Source organism: Panicum virgatum, chromosome 4K (assembly GCF_016808335.1).
Source record: "Panicum virgatum strain AP13 chromosome 4K, P.virgatum_v5, whole genome shotgun sequence".
Taxonomy (NCBI): Eukaryota; Viridiplantae; Streptophyta; class Magnoliopsida; order Poales; family Poaceae; genus Panicum; species Panicum virgatum.
This window is the reverse complement of record NC_053139.1, coordinates 2568204-2594292: the sequence shown is the minus strand read 5'-3', so window position 1 is coordinate 2594292 and position 26089 is coordinate 2568204. Positions and strand designations below refer to the sequence as shown.

Sequence of the window (26089 nt, the reverse complement as noted above, 5' to 3'; positions counted from 1 at the left end):
TTGTTGTTGTTCAGCCTTAAACACCGCTGCGCTAAAAAAAATTCCAAGGCCAGTAGGCCACACTGAGCACTGAATCGCTGATGATGGCGGCCACAGTACACTGCCTCCCGGCCTAATCATCACAAACACTGAAGCATCAAAAGACCAGATGTAGCAGCCACCAGCTTCAGAAGCAAAACACACAGGATACACAACCATACGCAGACCGTTTGACAAGTTGCTTTTATTCCCTCTTTCTGAAAAAACTGAATTGATAAAACAAATGAAGAAATCAACTGTTGTTACATTTGAAACTAGTGTACAACAGTGGCTCCATCCTTCCATGTCGGAACTTGCCTCTTGGCTCAAATGTGTGTATCTCAAATTAAAACTGAAACAAAGCACTCCATCCTTCCATGTCGGAACTTGCCTCTTGGCTCAAATGTGTGTATCTCAAATTAAAACTGAAACAAAGCAACAGCCTGCACTTTGCAAAACCGATAAGACAAGTTGCAACATTTGCAAAACCGATAATACAAAGAAACAGCCTTGAGGACGCTGCAGAGCGAATTGCACGCATTCACGCAGAGCTTAAACTTCTCCTCGGCCACAGCCTGCGCACACAAGGTAAACATGTGGCATACCCTTGTTATTATCTGCGCCTTTCCATATTTATTTGCCAACAGACAACGAACACAAACAGTGACTACATCCAGGCAGCTTCTGCTGTTAAATTTCAGCAAAACTGAATTGGGTGCTGTTAAATCGGTCGCTGGGCTCGATGGGTGCGGGCGAGAGCCGGGGGCGGGGGACACGGGTGGCTCGGGCATTTGCTCGAGCACTTGACATGCAACCAAGTACTGCGATAACCAGATATGCTACCTCCTACTCCACCTTATACGGACAAGGAGAGAAGATATAGTCGCACGGTATCCTCACCTCGAAGCAGCCTAGTTCGCGGCCATCGTCTTCAGCTATGGCAGCAGTGGTGGCAACTGGCAACCCCCTGGATACTTGGCGACAGCATCCTCGCCTCATGTCCCTGTGCCACTGCACACCTGCCACAGTAGATGGAGGCAGCCCCAGTCACCGTGCGGTAGGTGTATGGGTTATGCCAACGAAATGGACAGCGTGCTGCTGCAGCAAGCCCCAAACTCCGGCAACTACATGGCCGCGCTGTCCAATTAGGGGCTCTGGAAATCCAAATTGAATACGAAAACATCAGACATTAATGAACCAAACAGGAAACAAGGAAAAGGATAACGCAACAGAGAGATTGCAACAATCTACTGCCAACATTGGTGTACTACCTGCACAAATCATCGGTACCTTCACAGCAAATCAATGAAATCCAACTGAAATCAAATGGCCGTCCAACGACGTGGGAGCGTTGGGAGCCTCACGGAAGGATGCTCCTACATTGGTACAAAAAGGGTGGGGGACGGAATCAGGAAGGTGAGATCTCGAGTCACCTCCAATCGACCCTCCCTGTTCTGAACGGAGGGGAACCGCAAACACCTCCTGCGAGCTCTCAAAGATCACTCTCCTCAAATTAATAGGCATCATATGCACTAATCTTCTTCGAGAATCCATCCTGGATAACGAAATTGAATATGAAAAAAGGTCAGACTTTCAGGATCAAGGGGGGAACGGGGAAAAAAGCATGCTACAAAGCAATTGCAACAATCTACAACCAACTTTGCGCACCACCTTCACAAATCATCAGATCCTCCCCGGAAATTAGACAAAATAAAAAATCAATGTGAAAAAAAAATACAGCTCGCCTTGCGCTGCAGGGCAGAATCACATCTCATCTATCCGATCAAATCCACCACAAAAGGAAAATGATAGGAACCTGCTGTCGCCAATGAACAACACCAGAAGTGCGATTAGAGTCCTGGGGACCCACCTCGGCAGTCGATCTGCCGACGAAATTGGAAGCAAGCACAGGGTTAGAGAGACGAACCTAGCGCCCCCGATCTTCGACGCCGCGAATGCGTCTCCAATCCAGGCGAGATTGGATTTGGAAGAGGAAAACCTGCTGACCGGAAATGAGCTCGAGGGAGTGGAGAAAAATTGGTAGGAGAGGCGAGCGGGATCTGGCGTGGGGGTAGGCAGCCGGGGCAGCACGGGAGCCGGCGGCGCAGGGCCTCGCCGGGCGGCGCGAGGGGGAGACCAGGAGCCCGGCTCGGACGTCTGCAGCTGGCCGGTGCGGCACGGGAGGGTCGCCTCGCCGGGGGAGCAGGCGCTGGGTGGGTGGGGGGGGTGTACCTCAGGCTGTAGCTCGCCGGGGCGGCGCGAGGGGAGACCAGGAGCCCGGCTCGGACGTCTGCAGCTGGCCGGTGCGGCACGGGCGGGTCGCCGGCGGGAGGCCGAGTCGGAAACCGAATCGTCCCACGATCTATTAGGAGGTGGCGATGGAAAAAGGAACCGGACGCATGAGGGAAACCAGCGAAGGGGAGAAAAACCAGATGGGGTCGGGGGAGGCGCGCCGAGCGCGGGTCCGAGTCGGGTGCGGTCGTGCGGGCGGGTTTGGGCTTGAGTATGGAATAAGTTATTCCATACTCAAGTACTCAATAGAGCTATTATATATATATGTATATATATATATATGCGCGCGGGGGCGGCGGCGGATTCGGAGGCATGCAGGAGGCGGCGGCGCACCTGCTCCTGCGCACTCGAGCAGCCGCGCCCCCCCCTCCCCCCTCGCACTCGAGCAGAGCTGCGGCGTCGGCGAGCAGCGTGGCGCGGAGGCGGCGAGTGGCGTGGCATGGAGTGGCTCGCGGGCGCGGAGGCTGTGGTGGAGTCGAGAAGTGTGGCACGGAGCTACGGTGATGTCGTGAGGTGGGGGCATGGAGGCGGCTCGTCAGCGTTCTCGAGCAGCCAGGGTGCGGCGTCGGTAATGGATTGTGGCGCGGCGAGCGAGGCCGCAGGGTGCGTGACGAGCTGGGTTGTGCCCCCACCCGCTCGGCCCCTTGCGCGATGCCTGCAGTGGCCTCGAGCCGTCGAGCGCCCCTTGCTTCCCTGCGTGGGGAGTCAAGCATGGAATTTCCCCTTCCCTCCAAGGAATGCGTCGCTGGCTTCGTGGAGATGGATGCAGCGCACATGCCACGAGAGGACCATGCTGAGATGCTTGGATCTCCGCATCCATGGATTTTATGTACATTCAGCTATTCAGTAGTGGAGATTCAGTTATTCAGTATTCTATGTACATTCATTTGGATTAAGTAATTTGGTGATCCTTTTTATTCAGTATTTTTGTGTGTATGTAGATCCAATTATTCAGTACATGCAGGTCCAGTATTCTTTTTATAAATTTATCCAGCAAATCGATAGAATTTCTATGATCCGGCCATTCAGTAATATATAGATTCAGTTATTCAGGACACGCAGGCTCAGTAACTCCTTTACAAATTCATCCAGTAAATTGATAGAATTTTTTCGATCTAGTAATGCTTATGTGCATATCTTGAATTCAGTAATCCAGAGTCACAGTAACAGATATTTAGTGATCCAGTAATGCATATTCATCACCAATGCTCACATAAAAGGTACACCATCCATCCCGTGTTGTTCAAGAACAAGCAATTATTTCGCGCCTTTTTTCGATATCTTTGACGTATCCTCAGACTTCGGCTTGTGCTCCCCCTCAAAACAAGCAATTGAATCTCTCTAGAGCTAGATACTGAATTACTAAAATACTAAGCAACTAAAATACTGAAAATACAGGTGGTTGATAGAGTTCAATAAACTTAACAATACTGAACTATTTAGAGACTATTGAACTATTGGATCGAATAACAAAATACTAGACTACCGAACTACATGAGAATGAATAGACCTCAATAACAAAAACAACTGAACTCGTGGAATTTTCATATTTAGTAACTCAACATAGTTGAATAGGCTAATTACTGAATCATCTAGAGCTAGATACTTCAAACTCTAGCGACGCTTTATTCAGTAATTTCCCACCTCAAATCTGCTCTTCATGTGTCGTGAACCAATACATCATTACTGAACAAATGCATTTACCAATTACCGGCGAATACATTTCTTCAATTTTTGAATAATGGCATGAGCTACTCAAAAATACTAATGAACTACCATCATCACACAACACAAGACAATTTACTGGGCCACCGAGCTATATGAGATTGGGAGTTTAGTAATCGACACTAGCAAAACACACTTGAAAAACTACTGAACTAGTGCCTTTTGGGGATTGCTCGATTACTGGAGAATCAATTTTGTTTAGTAATTAAACCTAGCACAACCAGTAATTTTTAGTAACTTGTCATGAACCAATACACCAAGTAATCCAGTAATACAAGATATCATCAGCAATGTACCTTTTTTTGATTCATCAGCAATGTCAGTAACTCCGTAACGATGATGAATTCAGTAATTAACAGATCATTCTACAAAATCAATGATCTTTAGCATTCAACAAAATACTGAGCTAGTAATTCATCAGTAACTGAAAAGTTCACTTATGAATTACTGAAAAAATAGTAGACCACTGAACTACTTGAAACGAACATGACACCATTTATGCCATTTCGAGTGATTTTGGTGATCGAATGACAACACAACACTTGGACTAATATGATTGTTAAGATGATAATTCTCAGTCTTTTAGGTTCAAGTGATGACAAAGAGAAAGAGAAGATAGGCGTAGTAAGGCCCGAAGGGCCGCCCCTTCGGGGGTTCTGCCCTGAAAGCTCTTCGGATCAGGAGCACCGGAAGAACCGATGCCTAAGCATCGGTGCATCCGACGCTTGTCGGAAGAACCGACACTATGATGTTTGGTGCAGGAGGGAATCGAAGCCAAGTCAGCCTATAGGCACCGGTTGAACCGACGGTCCAAGAAAGGGCATCGGTCCATTGGGCGTACTGTGTACCAGAGACGATGTCAAGTGCCCAGGAGAAGGTTCTTCAGCACCGGTTCAACCGATGGTGCATCGGAGTATTGCGTCGGTGCATTGACGTCAGCAGAAGAGAAGAAGGTTGTGAGTGACCGGTTTAACCGACGGGCAAGCATCGGTTCAACTGATGGTCACTGTGTCAGCAGTCAGAAGTTCAAACGGCTACTTTGTGTCTTAGAGTGACCGGATGAACCGACGCTACCCCTGCCAGAGGCATCGGTTCATCCGATGATACGTAGATTTTCTGCTGACCGTTGGAGCAACGGCTACAAGATTTGGTGGCCTATATATATGCCTCACCCCGGCCATTTGAAGATTGCTGGAGTTGCTGGACATCCCACACATACCCAAGAACATCTCCAAGCCATACAAAAAGCATCAAGATTATATCCTTAGACCTTAGCATACTTTGAGAGTGTTGTGTAAAGGATTAGCTCTTAGTGAGTGAGATTGCAAGGCTTCGAGCCTTTGTGCTGTGGTTCATTAGCGAACCAAAACAAAAGCTTGGTGCGCCGACACCTTGGAGCGTGAAGCTCGCCGGCAACGTCATCGACCCTCCGACTTGGTGTGGAGCGGTGACGACATCTTTGTGCGGGGGACGTGGAGACCCCCATCCTTTGTGGAGAAGCTCCTTAGTGGAACCCGGGGCCAAGGTGACCGTGATTGTGTTCACGGAAGAGACTTGGTGGCCGAGTAGCAATACTCTTAGTGAGTGCTACAACAATGTTGATGTAGGTGTGCCTTTGTGGCTAACCGAACCACGGGATAAACACCCGCGTCAAGAGTCTGCTATCTCCTATCCCGCTCATTAAGCTTCCGCATTTCATACTAGCAATTTGTGTGCCTTTACTTTCATATAATAGTTTCTTGATAGGAAAGGCTATATGTTGCTAAACTTTTTTGGGATCGGGGTTTCACACTAGAACAACCTAGTTGCACATCTAGATAGCACGTTTTAGTTTAAGTTTTGTGCAAACTAGTTAGAGCCATAGGTCAAAGTTTTTATTAGTAGCTAATTCACCCCCTCCCCCTCTTAGGCTAGAGCAGCCGATCCTTTCACTACTGAACTACTTTGAAATTATAGATGAAACTACAGATGAGTGAGGGAGCTCATTAACTTAACAATACTAAATTATTCTCAGAAAATACTGAATTCCAGTATTTTCAAAATTCAAGATGAGTGAGTCGAGTGCTTCAGTATTTTTTCAAAATTCCAAGGGATGTGTTAAGTAATTTTTTTTCAACCCCAATCTTCCTGCACAGCTAGGTACTGCACACATGCGACGCCTCCGGCCACCGCGTGGCCCCCGCCGACTAGCTCCTTGCGTGCATTTCCCAGCGGCGTCCGGCTGGCACCTTCCTCCTACGGGCCCTCGCGCACTCAGAAGCCGTAGCAGCCGCCGCACCCGCAGGGCGTCATCTGCGCCTCACTGACCCACGCCGCCGCCCTCACCAACCCGCATGCATACGCACCAGCGCGTCGCCGCCCTGATGGCCTTTGGATGCCGCGTCAACGCGCCGCCGCCCCGCTGGTCCCGGCCGCGGCTCTCGCCGGCCTGCGCGCCATCTTCCTCGTCGGCCCCGCGCACCAATGCGCCACTGCCCCGCTGGCCCAGCGCGCTGTCGATCTGGGGAGGCCTCCGCCCCCACTGCCACTGGTCCACCGTCCGCGCGTCGCCTCTCTGCTATAGAGGCCGCGCCGCCATCGCCCGGCTCTCAAGCCGAGCCCGCCGCATCTGCCGAGTGTCGTCCGGCCTCCGCGCCTCGCCGCCGGCCCACCTTTGGCCCGCACGCCACCAATCCAGCGAGGGCTCGCACTCGCCGCTCGCGCGCTCGCGTCGCACGTAGAAGCTACACAGGGTGGGAGTACCGGTTGAGTATTAGGTTGACTAGGCATAGAATAGCGCTACTATATATATATCTTTCACCTTCAATTTTTTCTGCTTACTCCATCTAAATAAAGACACGATCAATTTTGGGTAGGCCCACCAACCACAGAACATAAATAGCAAAAAATATAAACTTTAAAGAGAATAATAATGTTTTAAAATTAGAACTTTCTATTGGGGTTAACTGAGGTTTGCATAACTTTGAGAACTCATGTACTACCCGATTCCAAATCCCCAATCATTTACTTTCCACGCTAGCAAACGCGGTCCACGGATCAACGAACTCTTCCAAATCCCCAATCACCAATTTGATCAACAGAGAGTGCGTTCCAACCCGCGTAGGCATGCATGCCAGGAGCACCGAGCTCGCCGGCAGCTGGAGTCCCTCGCAGCGCGAGACGTAGAGCTGGTGACCGCGCTCTGCGATGGAGATTGAGGCCAAGCTCGGCCTCTCTTTGCCGCGCTGAGCATGAGCACCTCCGCCCTCCGAAGGCGTGGTCCCCGTAGGCAAGCCATGCCTCGAGTACGACCGCTCGAGATGCCAGCGTTCTAGGTGTAAGCTCTGTTTTTGCTTACGGGATGAAGGAAAAGTTAACTCGTGACTTGGAGGAGGCAAATTACTCAGATACCGCTCCACGGCGGGCGGGTAGAATTAGGGGTGGTAATGGGCCATGGTCCTAATGACCTCTTCACAGCCCAATAAGACCCTTAATTATTTAGTTCAAAATTGTATAAGATTAGAGCCCGGCCTTTAGATTTTCTAGTTTAAAATCTTGGGCCCTTTACCACCCCTAGGTAGAATAGCGCTGGGTGAAAAAAAAACATTATGTTTTGGGCAGAAACATCTCTCAACATGCGATTTCTATAGGTCTCCACCACTTTCCACCTCTCTCGGCCCTGACAGGTGGGTCCAGCGTGAGGGGTACAGTGGATCTAATATAGGTGAAAAATATTTTCAATTATTTTCGATCTTTATAGTATACTAGTAGAGATGCACGTGCCACAGGCACGTGTTTAAAAAACAATTATATTTAAAAATAATTAAAATGCACCAAATAACTACTGAAAATTAAATTTATTTATTAATATCATTATATATAATTAATCGATATGATGGAATTACATTCAATTACAAGCTTGGTGACTCTTAGTTAAATCGAACTCACCTGACATAGATTTGCACGAATTATAGACTGATGTGCTGGCTTTGCGTACCAATTTGGACGCATTGACTCAACCTTGACATACATACAACTGCAAATTGCTGGAAGAGCCGACCAACATGAAAAAATGCATTTAATTGACCTTCATACGAATCTGTAGCTTCAAACAATATTACTCTCTCGTGCTGACGTGACACCAGGATCCTCCACTACATCACCAGGATCCTCCACCAGCTATCAATAGGAGAGAGTTGTAAGGTGAAACCATATTATTATTTAATAATACCACATAATAGTAAATGGAAAGCATCTTCATACCTATATTGTCAAGCTCATCATCGGGACCATCTTCGTTCCCACTATGCTCATCAATATCATGGTCTCCCCCCTTAAGACACTGAATGTCGGCATTTTGCCTTAAGAGGCTACAGCCGAACTGCACCTAATTCCTCGTTAGCAAGATTATCTATGAATGAGATAATATATATTGCTACTTATTATTATTATTATTATTATTATTACTACTACTACATTTGTGAACAACACCAGATTCCTCAGCAACAACAACAACAACAACAATAATAATAATAATAATAATAATAATAATAATAATAATAATAATAATAATAATAATAATAATAATAATCTACTTATTATCTATTGTTCTACTATTTAAAAATAATTAGAAAAATACGAAACAAACCTTGCTTCTTATGCTTCGCATACTTTCTCTTCAGCTTAGTAGGAGGTGGATCCTCATATTAGATATTTTTATCCTCCCATTTAGTCTCACCACCAGAGGAAAACAAATTAAAAGGTAGGCCAATGGGTGGTAGCAACCATGGTACGCCCTAATATAGTGAGGTCGATCCTCACTACCATATATTATTATGCTGCGAGAAAACCTCTGCTGAGGGTCATTACCATCCACCCATATAGCAGCGATCTGATCCATCCTAGGTGCAATATATCTCCTCTGATCAACAGATATGCTTGTATTAAGTTCAATGTTGTACTCTGCAATATTAGACAACGAATCAAGATTTCTGAATAGAAGCACATATACGCGTTGTCCTGCAGAATCCTCAACATTAACTGGATCATTGAAATATCAAGCTTGGCCGACCTTTTGACCCTATATGCAATGGTCTCATCACTGTCATAAAAGTATAGCTCATATATGCTTTACAACAACACTGCTTCCATCTATTTGGTTGATAACTGATGACACACCCACATGCAGTGCATTTTCAGTTAGCATCATCACACATGTATACAGAAATTTGCAGAGTTTTCCCTCTCAACCTTTCTCTCAGGCTTTCTCCAATGGTAGTTTTCCCTCTTCTTAGCATTCAACTCAGCTTTTTTCTCAGCTGGCATGCTTGCATACTTTCCCATGCCCTTTGGCATTTTAGCTCCCTCGGATCATTATTTCCTTCAGCAGAATCATATTAAGTTGATGGTACAAGATACAATAACGGCAGAAGAAGAAAAATGCAATGCTTATTACCATTTTGTGAATCAAACTCATCACGGCTTGCTCATTTATTACGTTTTTTTTTTGCCATATATTCGTGATATCTTCAAGTGGGGAACCACCATCCATTTTTCCCTCCAGCAAGCTGTTGAATTCAATTCAAATTAAAACTCAAAAAGTAGATTAAATATTAATTCACGCAGCTATTTAAATATTTCACATAGCATCAAACTACATACCTCAGCATACGTGATGGAGAGATAGACAACGGCCAACGTTCCGAACTTCCACGACACCAAATTTTGCATATACTCATCACGACAATTTCAGAAAAGAACACACAATTGAAGAATGTTTCATAGTTGGTGTGACTGCTGAAAATTCCTCCCTGCAGAGAAAGAGCGCTCCATACCTATAGCGGCATTGGCATGTTGATGGTGACGATGCACTCGGAACGGAGATGGCCACCAAAATAAATCAAACTCTTGTTCCTGCTTCAGATCGCTGCTTGCATACTACTATCGATGAGAAGATAGTGGCACAAGCATTAGCACGTAGTAGTGCATGTGCACTGTCCCACAGCAAGCTCAATTAACGAGCATAGAAAAAGATCAGACTGAACTACTAATAAAACTACAGAAAGAACGTACACACCATATATTCATATATTGTTGCGACCGAATAGATGAAGAAATTATATCGAAAGCAGTTTTAAGATGATAGGCCTCTAGCTAGTTCTTGCACCATACCCTGCAGGTCGACCTGCCGCTGATCAGGCCTGACGGCTGACGCCCGACCCCTATAGCTCTTCCCGCCGCCGATCAGGCCTGACGTCTGATCCGAGCCCCTACAGCTCGTCCCGTCGCCGATCAGGCCTCAACACCTAGCTCGTCCCGACTCCTTTTCGGCGGCGTTAGGGAATGACTAAACGGAGGCGCACGGGCAAAGGTGCGTGTGGGCGCAGAACGGAGGCCAGGCTAGGGCAACGGGGTTGCGGAGAAGCAAACGTGCGGCCGGCCTCTCGGCCAGGCCAATCGCGTCAGCACATATGAGATCAATAGGTGGGTACGGTGGGTACATAGGAGGGCTATGGTGAGAAAAGTTGGAGATTTAGAGTGGAAACATTTTAGAAATAGCTGTTTTCATCTATCCACCACCTATCAACCATCTTGGGACCTGCGGTGTGGGGCCATCTGTGAGGGTTAAAAGTGGCCCACTTTGGGTGAGAAATATTTTCAATTGTTTCAACTTTTATAGTATAGATATAGATAGATTGTTTCATCAGCAATAAAGTTCAGACAATCCTGGATGGTTGCCATAAGTTTTCCTTAAAAACAAAGGAAGGGTACGTAGACAATTGCTGGGCTGGAAGGGCGGACCGGAAGTTGCGGCCCTCTGGTGGAAGGAGTGGGCCCGTCAAACACAGGCGCACAAACTGACTGATCCCTGGCGTTCCACTCAAAAAAAGGAAAACGATCCATGTAGTATTCGGCTTAAATTTCTTTCTTTCCTTTTGCTGTACTCCATGTCTCCATTGAATCGATGTTTAATTTCCATATCTTCTCTGGAAAATAATTCCATATCTAGTAACCCTGATCGACTAGGACAATGGTTTAGATGATTCAATTCCTTCCTCTATATAAACATAACACAGGCATACGCAACGTCCATGCTCAACTAAACGACAGTCCTGTCGCCGTGATGGAAGATCGAGTATCCAGCGCGACGGCGCCGGCGCCGGAGCCGCAGACCGTCGGCGAGAAGGTGGCGCACTTGTCGCGTTGTGAGATATGGACGCTGGCCGTCTTCAGCGAGGCCTGGGTCATAGGCTTCTTCTTGGCCATCGTTCACGCCTTCAAGTCCGGCATCTCCCCCTCCTTCTTCTCCGCCGTGCCGTGGCGGCTGGCGCTGTGGGTCTCCTACGGCGTCTACGCGTCGCTGGCCGTTCTGTTCAACTTCTACGCCGATCTGTTCGTGCCGCGCGCGCCGGTGGCCGTCATGGAGAAGTTCCAAGAGATCGGGGGCGTGACAATCGGCGCCGGTGTTCTCAACCTGATGGTGAGCGTCGTCCTGGGCCTCCAGGTCAGGGACAGCCGTGTTCTGGCGGGCTGCACCACCGTTGTCGCCGCGGGCGTCGTCGGGCTCGTGGCATTCGTGGCGTGGCTTGCCGGCAGGTACGGCGGCGACCCGTTGGATCCGGCTCCTCCGGCGGCCCCGACGAGGATCGACAGCTCGTCGTCGGAGTTGGCAGGGCAACCTTATGCTGCACGCCTGCCCGTCTAATTTTCTTCACTTTGCAATTGTAGCAACAATCTTTATCAACCATTTTTTTTTATCGTCGAATCTAGCTAGTTCTTGTTGGTTTCATGTTGTCATACTCATATCGATGGTCATGCTGCTTTTACTAAAGGCGTACCTTTTTTTTAGACTAGGTGAATGTCCATGCGTTGCAATGGGATAAAAAGTTATACGTATGAGCAGTATATTCATGTGATGCTACCAAGAATCAACTCAGCGAAAACCATTTCATTCTAATTTACGGTGATCTCTTTGTCTTTGTTATAGGGTCATTCATCAACTATGCTGTCCCCTCGAAAGTATCTTTTTGTCATTTTAAATTGAACAAATCAATTTGCTCAAAATAACAAGATGAACTAAATAATTTAATGTTATCTCAGCAAACGAAGACACATGTACCAGCTTAAAAGCTTCGACAGCGTGCTCTGCTTTTCAAGATTGATTTCCTTGCTTTTTCCAACATCCAGCCTAAAAAATATAATAGCAATGTCAATTCTAACCAATCTCACGTCCGTCTATATACTTCTTCCCATTGATGTCATAAACGTTCATAGAAACTACATTTTTTTTTTGAATCGAGGCATCCCCCATTTCTATTACACATAACAGAAATACAGAAGTCCGAACAGATAAAGATCACGAAGGAGAAAGGGGGTGGGGGAGAGCTAAGGCCTAAACGAAGAAGCCTAGCGCGTATAACTTTCTGCCTTGATTCAAGCCAGAAAGCTATACGAAGCCTCGCGAGAGGAGCAAGTTTACTTATTACAGTTCAAAACAAGCCTAGAAACTCGAGCCGGGGACTAACAACATCCCAGCACAGAGATACCAACACAGTTTTGGGTGAAAACACTGCACGCATATTCAACCTGTAATACTTGGGTGTGCCTTTGCACCACAGTAATCTCCAAAGAGAGCATATTCAACCTGCGGTGGATAAGGTGATTAAAAAGATTGCCGGCTGGAAAGGCAGACTTCTCTCCTATGGGGGAAGACTGACCTTGTTAAACTCATGTTTAGCTAGCATACCCATTTATTTGATGTCTATTATAAAATTTCCAAAATGGGATATAAAGCTGATTAATTCTCAAATGAGTCATTTCTTCTGGGATAACACTGAGGAAAAGCATAAGTATCACCTAGCCAATTGGCATTTAGTTTCCCATAAAAAGGAGTTTGGGGGCTTGGGAGTTCCTGATCTAAGAAATCTGAATATGTGCTTGCTTGCTTCATGGATCCAGAGATATCACTTAAGTGATAATATCCTCTGGAAAAATATTGTTTATTATAAATATAGAACCCATAAACCAAACCTGTTTTGCTGTCCTAATTATGGAACCTCTCCCTTCTGGAAAGGAGTGTTGTGGGCTGCTCAAGCGGCTAGATTGGGATATTGTTGGAAAGTGGGGAATGGCCGTAAGGTCAGGTTTTGGAAAGATATGTGGTTTGGGGGGTCTAGTCTGGCTGTGCAATATTGGCCTTTGTATGTTATTAATAATGAGAAAGGTATAACTATTGAGAGAGCTTGGGATGGTGTCAACTTAAAATTGACATTTAGGAGAGCGATCCCTGAGAGGTTAATGCTGTTATGGGAGGAGCTCCTGCAGATTGCAAGTACTATTGAATTCTCTGACAATGATGATGACATCATTTGGCAGTATGATTCTAAAGAAAAATACTCAGTGCATTCTCCGTACTCTGTGGTGAGCTTTCGAGGTGTCACTCCAGTGTATATTCCTGCGGTTTGGAAATTGATCATACCACCTAGGATTAATATTTTCCTATGGCTGTTGTCTAGGAATAAACTGCTTACTAGGGATAATCTGGGGAAAAAAGGGAGCTGCAGGATCAAACATGCCTGTTTTGCTGTGAGATTGAGTCGATTAATCATTTATTCTTTGACTGTTGTGTTGCGAAGGCGATTTGGTCTGAGATTTCTATCCTTATGGATAAAGAGGTGGGGCAAGATTTTGAATCGGTTGCCCAGTGGTGGATCAGCAATAATAAGAATGAAATCTTGAATTGTGTATGCGCAGCTACTCTTTGGGTTCTATGGAAACTAAGAAATGGTTTATGTTTTCAGGGAAAATGTTGGAGAGGTGTGGAACCGGTACTAGGATCAGTGGCATGGATGCTGGAGAGATGGAAGGTGCTGCTCAAGGACGACAAACGTACAGTGATGGAGGTCTGTATTGGGAAGCTAGAGGTGCTGGGGACAAGATTGCCGAGGATTATGGGCATTGTGGAGGGATCAAGTTTGGGAGTGTCTCTGTCTACTCTGTCCGAGCAAGTCTCCAGCGCCGCGGATCAGGAAGGGGATGAGCCCTAGCTTCCGAGAGTTGATGTCCTGTCGTTAGTTCCTTTGTCGGTTGCTGTTGTGAGTGACCTGGATGTTGAACCTTCTAGTTGTGCGGGCGCGCCTTATATGCTGTTCTAGCACGCTTGAACTCTTTTATACACTTTGTTCTGGTAATAAAGCGGGGGAAATCTTTTGTCTAAAAAAAACACTGCACGCATCCTTCATTTTCCTTGTTTCGTTTTCAGCTTTTTTCAGGCCCCTTCATCTCCAGGCGCTTCATCTTCACTTGGGCTTTGATCAGCAGGTGGGGGGAGAATCATTCTTGGGGTAGGCCGCCCCAAGGTTGCCATCATCTGATTGGCCAGCGACATCAGGATCCCGACGCCCTTCCTGATCTAGAACTGGACTTCCTCCTTGTGTAAATCTGTCCAAAAATTTAAGAAAGTACATGCATAGAAAAAATTTTTAGCTGGATAATGAATCAGCTTATTGTTAAAGCACACATTATTCCTAGCTTTCCAAGTAGCCCAACAGACTGCAGCTAAGGGTTGCAATTGTAGTCTACCAGAGTTTGCAATTGTAGACTACTAGGGTTGCAATTGTGGGCTACCATAGTTTACAATTGTGGACAACTAAGGGTTGCAATTGTAGACTACTAAGAGCATCTCCAGCAGTTTGGCAAATCAAGTTGCCATCTTTGATTTTTGACAAAAACGTTAAAAATACACCTCCAACAGTTTGGCAAAAGACTTGGCAATTTTTGGTAACTTGGGAAAAACCAGCCTCCAGCGCGTAAATATATGCGCGCGGCGCGCAGTTGGCATCGTGGTTTCTAGTCAGGTGGGAGGGTGAAAAAATAAATAACAGAGAAGGCTTCCTGATTTAAGTTTTCAAGAGGTGGAAGGGCATAAATATAATTTTGTTTCTCTCTCAGGGTTCCTGATGTAAGTTAGATCTGGATTTGGCAAATGAATTATGCCAAACTGTTGGAGATAAGCTCTTTTTTTACTTGGCATATCTTTTTAGAAGTTGGCAAAACACAAGATATGCCAAGTAAAATATGCCAAACTCTTGGAGATGCTCTAAGGGTTGCATTTTCGGACTACCCATAGTTTGCAATTGTGGACTACTGGTGTTGCAATGGTGGACTACATGGTTTGCAATTTTTGTGGACTACCAGAGTTTGCATTTTTTTTATTTGATCTACTAGAGTTCATGCATTTTTTATCCATCAACCAGAGTTGTATTATTGAGCAAGATCAATAGCAGCAGCACCACCACCAAACATGTATGTTCCCATTGTTTGCACTCGCAGCTATATTCACCAGCATCTTTATCCACAACCACCCTCACCATTTTCATGCTTCACCAACCATCCATTTTTCACCTTTGGATCTGGATCGAGTTCAATCACAAACGCTGTGCTGTTATTGTACTGCTTCTTTTACTCTTGGTATATGGCCCTTGTGTACACCCTGCTCAGCTACTCATCAAACTTTGTTTTGCATGCTCGCACCACTTCAGCCTGCACCATCCATGTTTTTATTTGCAGTCAGTATATGGACAGAGCACCAACTTGTGAAGTAGTAATATTTGCAATTATCATATTTCTAAGTTAATCTTAGTTTCTTCTATTTTTTTTTACACCCACCTGGGCGTAGTGTGTCCCCCCGGCGTCCATGTGGTCTGCGTGTTGAAGTGAGTCTAGCATCCTTTTATCAAACATGTGGAGGCTTGTACTCTCATTAATATAGCCATCTTTGAACACCCTGTTCTGGCTTTCTAATCTCTGTGTTGATGTCATTCTGCCACAGTACATCCCCTTGAAGTAAGCCGAAATCCATCCCTCCCTTTTTTCCCACAGAGCTTTTATTGTAGGGTGTTCAGCAATGCCACATGCATCAACTAGCCTCTTCCATTCGACTTCGAATTGCATTGGTCCAAGTGGATAATTTATCAAAAATTCCAATTTTTCTTTCAGTTTCATATCCTTGTGTTGGGTGTGCCAGCGACAGTTTCTGTGATGTGTCTTGTCAAACACCACTTTTATTGCTCTCATCATAGCTGGATCTTCATCTGGCAGTAAACAGTAAACTAGGGGGAGACAATGTCAGACACACGCAGTTTGCAATCCAGAAGGAACTAATATTTCAACCAGATAGAATGAAGTTTGCAATTATTGTATTGGATAAGAAATATGGCATACCTGTTAGGATTACATGGGGCTGCCGACCACACACGCAGCTCTTGAAGGTCTCAAACAACCACCTGAATGATCCAGTTGATTCGTCACCAATCAGCGCTTGCCCGAATGTCACATTCTTCAAGTTATTGTTGGCCCCAACAAACATGGCTAGTGGCATGCGCCTGCTGTTTGTTTTGTGCGTTGTGTCAAATGTAATGACATCTCCAAAGTCTCTGTACTCAGCCCTTTGGCTTGCATGACTCCATAATATGTTTCTCACCACCCCAGTTTTTGGATATGCATCCACATCCCAGTAGAAGTGCTCGTTGTTCTCCTTAAACACCCTAAAAAATTGGAGAAGCCTGTTAAGATCATCGTCTCTTTCCTCTCTAACCTTCTCCGCCTTTCTGCAAGCTTTTTTTTTCAAAAATAAAGCATTAGTAATGCAAAAAAAAATCCAGCACAGGGATGTTGCAATTCATATATGGTGGGGAAAAAACCAACAGCACCTACATGTTTTTTATGTCATTCTCTGTAAAACCCCACATATGCCTACCATCATACAGATCCGCCATCACATTTAATGCTGCTTGATGCGAAACACCATTTTTTTTCATTATATTGAATATGTCACACATGCCTTCCGCCATGTTCTTGTGCGCATGCATGTATCTGGTCATCCTAGGGGACGGTTCCAGTTTGTGGTTGTGGGCTTGCTGTACATGATCAAAGTACCACAGCCCCCGCTTCTTGTCATGCTTCACTTTGACATACACAGGGCATCCGCATCTTTTCGATCCCTTTTCAGTTTTGTTGGGCTCCTCTCCCCTCTTGCCTTCATGCCACCCCTCCTTGAAACACACCCAATGATTGGTTTCTTTGCTAGTCCTTGCTGTCCTTAGACTGAACCCAGCTAGCCTCGCATAGTCTCTATAAAACATGTAAGCATCGTCTTTTGTAGGGAACACCTGCGTCACTCTTGGCACAAAGACATGGGCTATATTTGGATCCTGCAGGGGGCACAAAATTAAGTTTGCAATCCATATCAATCTAAGTTGCAATTACCTAGTATCACATTACCAGACAAAATTTACATCTCGAATCATATTTTTTTATAGACAAAATTGAGTTTGCAATCCATATGAATCTAAGTTGCAATTAATTAGTATCTAAACTTGCAACTTGAATCACACCTTTTTTTTGTCTCAACTCGCACGGCTAGCATAGCTTTTTTTTTAATTTGTAGAGTGCTTACCGGGTAGATAACCTATGCAGCGTCCGGAGTCTGTAGCGATCCTGGAGGTAGGGCGGCAGGTGGCGTCAGCGTCGTCAAATGATGAAGCAGATCAGCAGATTCAACTTCAGAGTTTTGTGCAGGAGCTTATGCAGCAGCAGGGGTTGTCGTTGGGGCGGCAACAGTGGACAACGACACCATTGACAATGGCACATTTGCTCCTCCATCCGAGCAGGATCGAGTTCTGAACACCGCCGTATAATCCCCAAGCGCAACAAGCGCCTGGGAATTGCGGTGGGGCGCTGGGGTCGGCGATGGAGGCTGGATCAGCGACGGCGACGCCATGACCCAAGGTGGATCTTCACCCTCTCCCGCACAACCAGATCGGGGGGCGCCCTCATTGGAGGTGGCGGTGGCGGCGGCGGCGGCGGCGGCGGTCCCCCCACCTAGGGAATCTGATGTACCTCGATCTATTCAAAAAACTCGCCCCCCTCATTTATTTTGTCCGGACGCCCCTTTTTCGAAGTCATCGCTCAAGGTTGCAACTGGATAGTTATAATCAGTGCAACTGGTAACACAAAATGTTGCAATTTGTCGATCAAATCGCGGTGGGCCACGCCAGCCGGACCCAGATGCTGGGGAGAGGGGGGGCGTGTTGGGCCGGGGCGCGCGGGGGGGGGGGGGGGGGCAGGCCGGGAAGGGGTCTGTGCATTTGCTGTAGCAAATGCAACAAGGTGTATATATATATACATACATATATATACATACATATATACATATATATATACATACATATATATACATATACATATACATACATATATACAAATATACATACATATATACATACATATATACATATATATACATACATATATATACATACATATATATATAGTGTATATATATATATATATATATACGGCAGCGCTATTCTACACTCTAGGTGTAGATGAGATTCTACACCCAACCCCAACCCCACTAGCTAACCAGCCCACCAACTAGGTTCATCCCCCGGCCCAACCTGTTACCCACACCATTAGGCCTACGCACCATCCCCTTCCCCACGCAAACCAAACAAAATTGCGAGCGCGAGCCGCGCGGAGCGCGAGCCGCGCGGAGCGCGGCGAGAGGTGAGCGCGAGCAGGGTCGCCATGTGGGGAGCGGCAGCAGGCGGCCTGCGTGGAGTGGCGGCAACACGAGTCCCGGCGGCATGCCTTTGCGAAAGCGGTGGCAGGATCTCGTGGGCGGCCTCGCAGGGATCGGTGGCAGCGCGGCGTCGCAGGGATCGGCGGCGGTGCGGCCTGCGTGGGGAGCGGTGCGGCCTGCGCGGGGAAACGGCAACGCGGCCTGCAAGGAGCAGCGGGCTGCGCGGGAGCAGCCGGAGACGCGCACAGCGCACGGGTGTGGTGCAGAGCCAAAGCACGCGCATGCTAGGAATCTGGCAGCTGCTCACCCATCCATTTAATCTCTCTCCGATTTTGCTGTGATTAGTAGGTAGTGGACACCTGCTCAGTAATTGTGCTCTCTAATCACCAAAATCTCACTACCCCCACTGTTTTATTTCTAATTTTGGTCAATCTTGTTTAGGGACATCTCCGTGGCGAGCAGATTGGGGATTCAAATTACTGAACCTTCCACTGGAATTCCCGAAATTACTAAAGCACTCAACATCTTCTCTCAGTAATTGAGCTCTTACTCATCCTGTTTTTACTTTTCTCCGTGTGTTTTGCTATGATGGACTGATTGAATTCAGTAATTTATGGCATGATTTCTAGTTTTAGTGGGTGCCATCGAGATCAGTATCCGGTGCTAGATGGTTCAGTATTGGCCTATTCAATCTATATTTAGTTAGTAAATTTGAAAATTTTACCAGCTTAGTATTCGGGTAGTATCAGGTGATCTAGTTAATCTATTGTAGTTCAGTAGTCTTAGTATTTAGCTTTTTAATCCATTAGTTCAGTAATACTAATATGTTCAGTAGTCTAGTATTTTCAGTAGTCTGATGTGTTCAGTAGTGTAGTAGTGTCGAGAAGATTTATTCAAATCTCATGTAGTTCAGTAGTCTAGTATTATCCTTTTGATATAGTAGTTCAGCAGTCCAGTATTATCCTTTTTGATTCAGTGGTTCAGTAGTCCAGTATTTTGATCCAAAAAGTGAAGAAAATTGATTCGCTGATAATGGAGCAATCCCTACAAAAGGCACTAGTTCAGTAGGTTTTTTGTAGTTTTAGTAGTATCAATTACTGAATTATCTCAATCTCATCTACCTCTGTGGTCCAGTAATTTTTGTTGTGTTGTGTGATGGCAGTAGTTCATTAGTTTTTTTTCCAGTAGCTCGGTAGTCCAGTTATTCAATTACCAAAGAAATGTATTCGCCAGTTATCGGTGTATCACTAGAAAATGCATTTGTTCAATAGTTTCTGTAGTTCAGTATTTTTTTCAGTTAACACGTTCTTTCAATCTATTATTGTTCAGTATTCCAGTATTTGTATTTGTATTTCAGTTAATGTTCGGGGGGAGCAGCAATGGTGCGTGCCACTGTGGGTGAGCTGTACCGAGGCGAGCAAGTTGGGGCATCGAAAATTTATTGAAAGCTTTGCCATGGCTTGAAGTATCTAGCTCTAGATTGTTTAGCCTATGTTGAGTTACTGAATATAAAATTCCACAAGTTTAGTAGCTTTTTAGTTTTAGTATTTTCTGTTACTAAGCTCAATTCAATCTCATGTAGTTCGATAGTCTAGTATTTTATTGTTTGATCCAGCAGTTCAGTAGTTTCTATATAGTTCAGTATTGTTACATTAATTGAGCTCTCTCAATCATCTGCATTTTTAGTTTTCAGTAGCTCAGGATATCAGTACTCTAGTATTTTTCTGTAGTTCATGAGGTCAACTTTGAGTCATTGGGATGCTGCATACTTTGAGTGCTTTTGATTGCTCGTTCGAGGGGCAAGCAAAAGTCGAATATTGGGGATGACCACAAGACATCAAAGACATCGAATCATGATGGGTGCAAAAAAAAGCAATGGTTTGTGCTAGAACAATGGGGATGGCCGGCGTGCCCTTTTTACGCACATTGTGCTTCAGCAGAACCACAAACTCATCTACAACGCACATGATGATTTCTCGAATTACTGTAATAATATTACTATTGTTTGGATGAAACAAAAAAGTACATTGCTGATGATCTCTTGTAATACTGGATTACTGGTTACATTGGTCATAACACGTTGCTAAAATTACTGGTCGGATTACTAGATTTCTAAATGAACCATCAAAAACCTAAAAAAATATAGGAAGAAAATGCATACTACAAGTAATGCTAATAATATTTATAAATGGATCTGAAAAAAATACTGAATATATGCAAGGTACACCATTGTTGATTGCAAAAATTAATTTATGAAAGTAAGATGTTGGTGAATCCGGACATTACTTCATGTAAATAATACCGAATAATTGGATTACTTAATACAAGCATCTGCTAAATATTTATTACTGAATCCGAACATATGAACTATTTTGCAAAATAATTACTGGTTTGCATGGAATCCTGAATCCATCCAATGTACAGAAAAGTTCTAAATAACTGGATCTCAAAATTACTAAACTCATCCAATGAAAAAATACATAATACAGAATAGTACATGTACATAATTACTGAATCCAAGGATATACATATAGTTGGGCGGTGACTACGCATATGTACACATATTAGTTATGATTAACTATCTCATGCAGCCTCCAAAATTAAATTGCCTTAAAAAACACATAAAGTATCTTTCTCTTCACTTGGAACCCCTCTCCCTTGTGAAGTTCATTACTATCGCTGTCATATGCATAAGACGATGAGTCGGAAATGGGTGTTATGCCCACATGAACCTGGCACTGGTAAAACTCTAAAAAAAGATCATTGAGAAAAATAGAGTGAGACCACCAAGATACTGAATTACTAGGTTATTACTTTACTAAGAATAACTTAAATGCTACATAGTACTACTCTACTAGGTTGCAGAGAATTACTGAAAAATATGCAAGTATCATTGGAGTATTGAGGGATTACTAATATTTGTAAGGATTTGTGTTTAGTTCTTTTTCATCAAGCATCAGTGATAAAAAAAAATATCGGGCTATCTACAAAACCTAAAAAATTACTGATACTAAATCCAAGCAAAAACTACTAGCCTAACTAGCCAACATTGAGTATGGCTTAAAGAATTGAAATATACAGTAAACGCAGACAAAAAATGGGCATGTGATTTTGGATATTGAACATTACTCCCGCTGTTCTCACCTCAATTTGTCAGCGTCGTTGCTTGTTTAACGACTAGCTTGACGGGTTTAGCGTGTTTCCATTTCCAACATACCCCGAGAAAACCTAGAACATACATATCGGTCAAAAATTGTGCAGATGATTCAGTAATTAGCCTATTCAAACTATGTTGAGTATCTAGCTCTAGATGATTTAGGAATTAGCCTATTCAAACTATGTTGAGTTACTGAATATAAAATTGCACGAGCTTAGTAGTTTTTTTAGTTTCAGTAGTTTTAGTTACTGAGCTCTATTTCAATATCATGTAGCTCAATAGTCTAGTATTTCATTACTGAACTAATAGACTACCTACTTGGTTCATATCATCAGTGCTCAGGAGTCTAACTACTAAACTAACAAATTACTGATACTACTGGCCTAACTACTCAATACTGAGGTACGTAGTAGCATGGGTTTTAGTAACAGAGAATTACTGAAAATACAACAAAAATCCATAAGACTCCTGAGCGCTGATGATATGAACCATCTAAAGTGTGTGTTCCATTCTTTCTCTCCACAAAGAAATTATTTTCCAATGGTCTTTTTGACGAGTCTCTGTAAATCCATAAGAAGTATTTCTTGTTTTGATAATATCTTGATTATAATATTTTTTGTTAGGACTAACCTTTCCAGAGCTCCAAATAAAGCCTCACACATACATATGAGAGAAAGAAAGGAGAGGGTTCTAGCAAGTTTGAGAGACAAGATGAGCTGAGAGTTTCCATGAGCAAATTGCAATGAGGTTTGAATTATTGATCTTGGTTTAGCATTACTTATGGAACTTACTTTCTTACTCCTGAGACTTGTTTAATTTTGAGAGCATGTGCTTAATAATTGTGGGGAAGTATTTAACTTGTATCTACCTTCCACATTGAAAAAACCTGGTTACAACTTGAACTATTAACTGCAAAATATTTTTTGGGAGCATTGTGTTTTCTCGTGTATGATCAAGTACAGGGATTGGACACTGAAAGGCAGTGCTGATTTTCGAGGACGAGCAAGGTTTAAGCATGGGGGGAATGTTGGCGCTCCTTAAGTATCCATTTTATCCCCTGTTTAACTTTGATAATGGCATGAATTTAATATCAAAATCACTAACCATCCTAACCTCAGCCCAATTATTGGTCGTTTTCACGTTTGCACATATATTTTGGAGGTACTTCGTTTTTGCAGGTTTTTGACCAATTTTGGAGCATGAAATGGCGAAGCCCACGATCACGCGATGACACGAAGAATGACGAAGGCCAAAGCCCGAACAAAGGGTCGAAGGCCATGATGATTGGAGGCCCATTCATGCACATCCACCCTCCAATGAAGCCCAAAAGACAAAGCCCACAAGATAAGATTGAGATACTTCGGAGCTAAGCAAAGCAAAGAGATATTTAAGGAAGGATTTTCCATCCTATCCTTCTCCTCGAAGAAATCTCGAAGATAACGACGTCTAAAGGGGTGCAATCGTGAAAGACATAAACTCTAGAAGATTCCAGGAGGCTTGGGGAGAAAGTTGAGCGCAAGCCGGCGAAGGAAAGTTCTAGGCCGGCCGGCCTAGGCTCATTGGGCCGGCCGGCCCAGGCCTTTTTTAGGTCGGTTCGACCTCCCCTTAGACCGAGGGTTCCCTGAGGCTATTTAAAGACCCCTCCCCAAGGTTCACGTAGAGAGCAATTCGGGAGACGACGCCAAGGAGCAGAGAAGATAGAGGGACACCTCTCGGAGAGCCGAGGGTCATGCTAGTTGTCTAGGGTTTGCCCTAGCCGACGTGGGAACCTTGCAAGGAAGACCACGTCGGAGTTCTGGAGCTAGGATCATCAAGATCAAGGTAGGGCCCCGGTTGTGATCTTGTGATGTACTACCATTCATGGTGAAGTTATTTGTGTTTCCGAATGTTTAGCGACCATGTTCTCCTCTTTCGATTTCGTTCTTTTCTTTGGGTTCGCTTCATCTTAGATCTATTATCGAGATAGATCACTTAGCATGATCTTGTAGTCATGGTGGCTAGAGGTTCATGGCGGAACTACCAAAGTGAGTTCGACTTGCTTCAGGGTATCCCGTTGAAAAGGGGGGCGTCGTGACAGGCCGTCTCCACAGAGTAGGTTGGGTATCGAGGGATCGGATTGGAGATTTTGAGTTTAAAGAGGCTTTTCATTGAGATTCACATCTATCTTACTTCACTTTATCTAGCTGGAACTACAACATATGCATGATCTAGGTGATCTAGATTGGTTATCTCTAACTTTCTCTTGCTACCTTCGGTGTTTGTCGTGTTTTTAGTAGATTAGATTCGTTTTCACCATCTCACACAAAGGAATCTCTATGCTAGTAGATTGTTTCTTGTCTCTTTGGTTCCGTGGATTGATAAACCTTGGGGGAATACTCTGAGGGAAAAGCTACACGAAACCGTGCGCTTGCGGTATATAAATCGGGGGCGCTAAGGAGCGTCAACAAGCTTTTCTGGCGCCGTTGCCGGGGAACCATCGATTTAAGATCCAATCTTACTTGCATTCGTAAATATTTCTTGATTTTTCTTTTTGACCTTTTTAGATCTCTTAATTTTTCTGAGCTAACTAAAAAAAAACGGATCTATTCCACGAAAATCAATCTAATCTAGAGTTTTCTTTACTTTGCTTTATTTTTCTTTTATGTTTTAGATCTTGTATATTCATCTTTTAGATCTCGTATATATTTTTTCTTTTTCACTAACCCCTAACAGGAGATGGACGGGAGCCTCTCCAACAAACCCGAAAATTTTGTGGATGATCTAGAAAAAATTTACAGGCAAAGGAGACGAGAAGCACGATCAAAGAAGCCGGAACTAGTAGATCCAAAAGTTGAAGCCGACGATTCATCGTCTTCACCTCAATCAACTCCACCAACAAGTGCAAAGGAGGCGCCACTTCACCAAGGGATGGCGCTACCGGAGCCAGAGCGTACGATCGGAGAGCTATGCACTCCGAACGTTCGGGACTTGCCGATCCAAAATCTCGACAACATCGGAGTTCCGTTCGAGATCAAGACTTCAATCATAAGGATGGTGCAAAGCTCTCCCTTCACTGGAAAAGAAGACGCTAATCTACATCTTCAAGCGTTCCTCCAACTATGCCACACCTTCGACATGCAAGGGATGACTCAAGATCAAATAAGAGCGAGGCTCTTTCCATTTTCTCTACTTGGGAGAGCGCTGCAATGGTTTCATTCTCTACCACCGCACACGGTGCAAAATTGGGAGTCCTTGATGAAAGAGTTTATGACGGAGTTCTACTCGCCGGGCAAGACCCAGATTCTGCGCAACAAGATTGCAACATTCGCGCAAGCCCCGACAGAGACTATTGCCGAAGCCTATGAGCGCTTCAACGACTACATCCGCGCCGTACCTCATCACAAGTTCTCAAGGGAGGATGTGGTCCAGAAGTTCTATCAAGGCCTCACTACTGCATCAAGGGGGATCATTGACGCATCGGACGGAGGTTCTATCATTGAGCTCACGCCTACTCAAGTTTTCAAACTATTCAAGAAGGTGGCGGACAATGACGCATGGGCATCATCGGGGCGCCTGCAACCACTCCAAGCCGTGGGCACCGCGAAGAGTGTATTACAAGTGGAACACGAAGAAGTGCTAGAAGGGAAGATCGACTCGCTCATGAGAAGGTTGGAGAAGATGGAAGTGGAAAAGAGAGAAGCCCACGCTATCGATTTGAAGGCGGCCGAAGCAAGGTCTACATGTGAAGAATGTGGAGAGTACGGCCATGTGCAAAAGAATTGCCCGGAGGAAGCCAAGATACTCGACTACATGAAGAAGGGAGAATGGATTCCGCCGACCAACTTCCGCTACGGGCAAGGTAGACCCCAATTTAATGCAAGCTCTACCATTCAAAACTTGGTACCTCTTCGTATACAATTGAAGGAGTTTATGGAGGAGCAAGGCAAGATCAACAAGGACACCGTCACCAAGTTCAAGGCTATGGACAAGATCTTGGAGAACATTGATGGCAAGGTGACGGAGGTCGGGAGCTCTAACCTTCAAGTACTCAACATGATGAAGATGCTAGAAACACAAGTAGCCCAGCTCGCCGGACGCCTATCTAGCAACGAAGGAAAATTGCCCGGGCAACCTCAAAGTCCGGAGACGGCTAAGGCAATTCAAACTCGCTCGGGAAAGGAGACCGAAGAACCCGAACATGCAGCGGGAGCAAGGAAGCCTAAGCCAAGAGTTGAAGTGGAGACCATCATCAAGGAGAAGGCACCTACTCCTATGCCAGAGATAGTCACCGAAGAGCCGGAGTTTGAGCTAGATGATATAGACACCAAGATTCTACCGCCAAGGCCACGATACCA

The 26089-nt window shown here is 44.9% G+C and overlaps 1 long non-coding RNA gene across 2 annotated transcripts; it reads right to left on the bottom strand.

Moving 5' to 3' along the window:
- Positions 1-208: 208 nt before the first annotated feature.
- LOC120702508 lies at positions 209-2431 on the bottom strand. Of its 2 annotated transcripts, XR_005686420.1 has the most exons (5): positions 1946-2431; positions 1690-1834; positions 1290-1573; positions 919-1172; positions 209-593 (listed from the first exon to the last, which is right to left on the bottom strand). It is a non-coding gene; the product is annotated as an uncharacterized LOC120702508 (long non-coding RNA). The 2 variants fall into 2 exon arrangements; XR_005686421.1 differs by lacking the exon at positions 1690-1834 and having other exon boundaries at positions 1946-2421.
- Positions 2432-26089: the final 23658 nt, after the last annotated feature.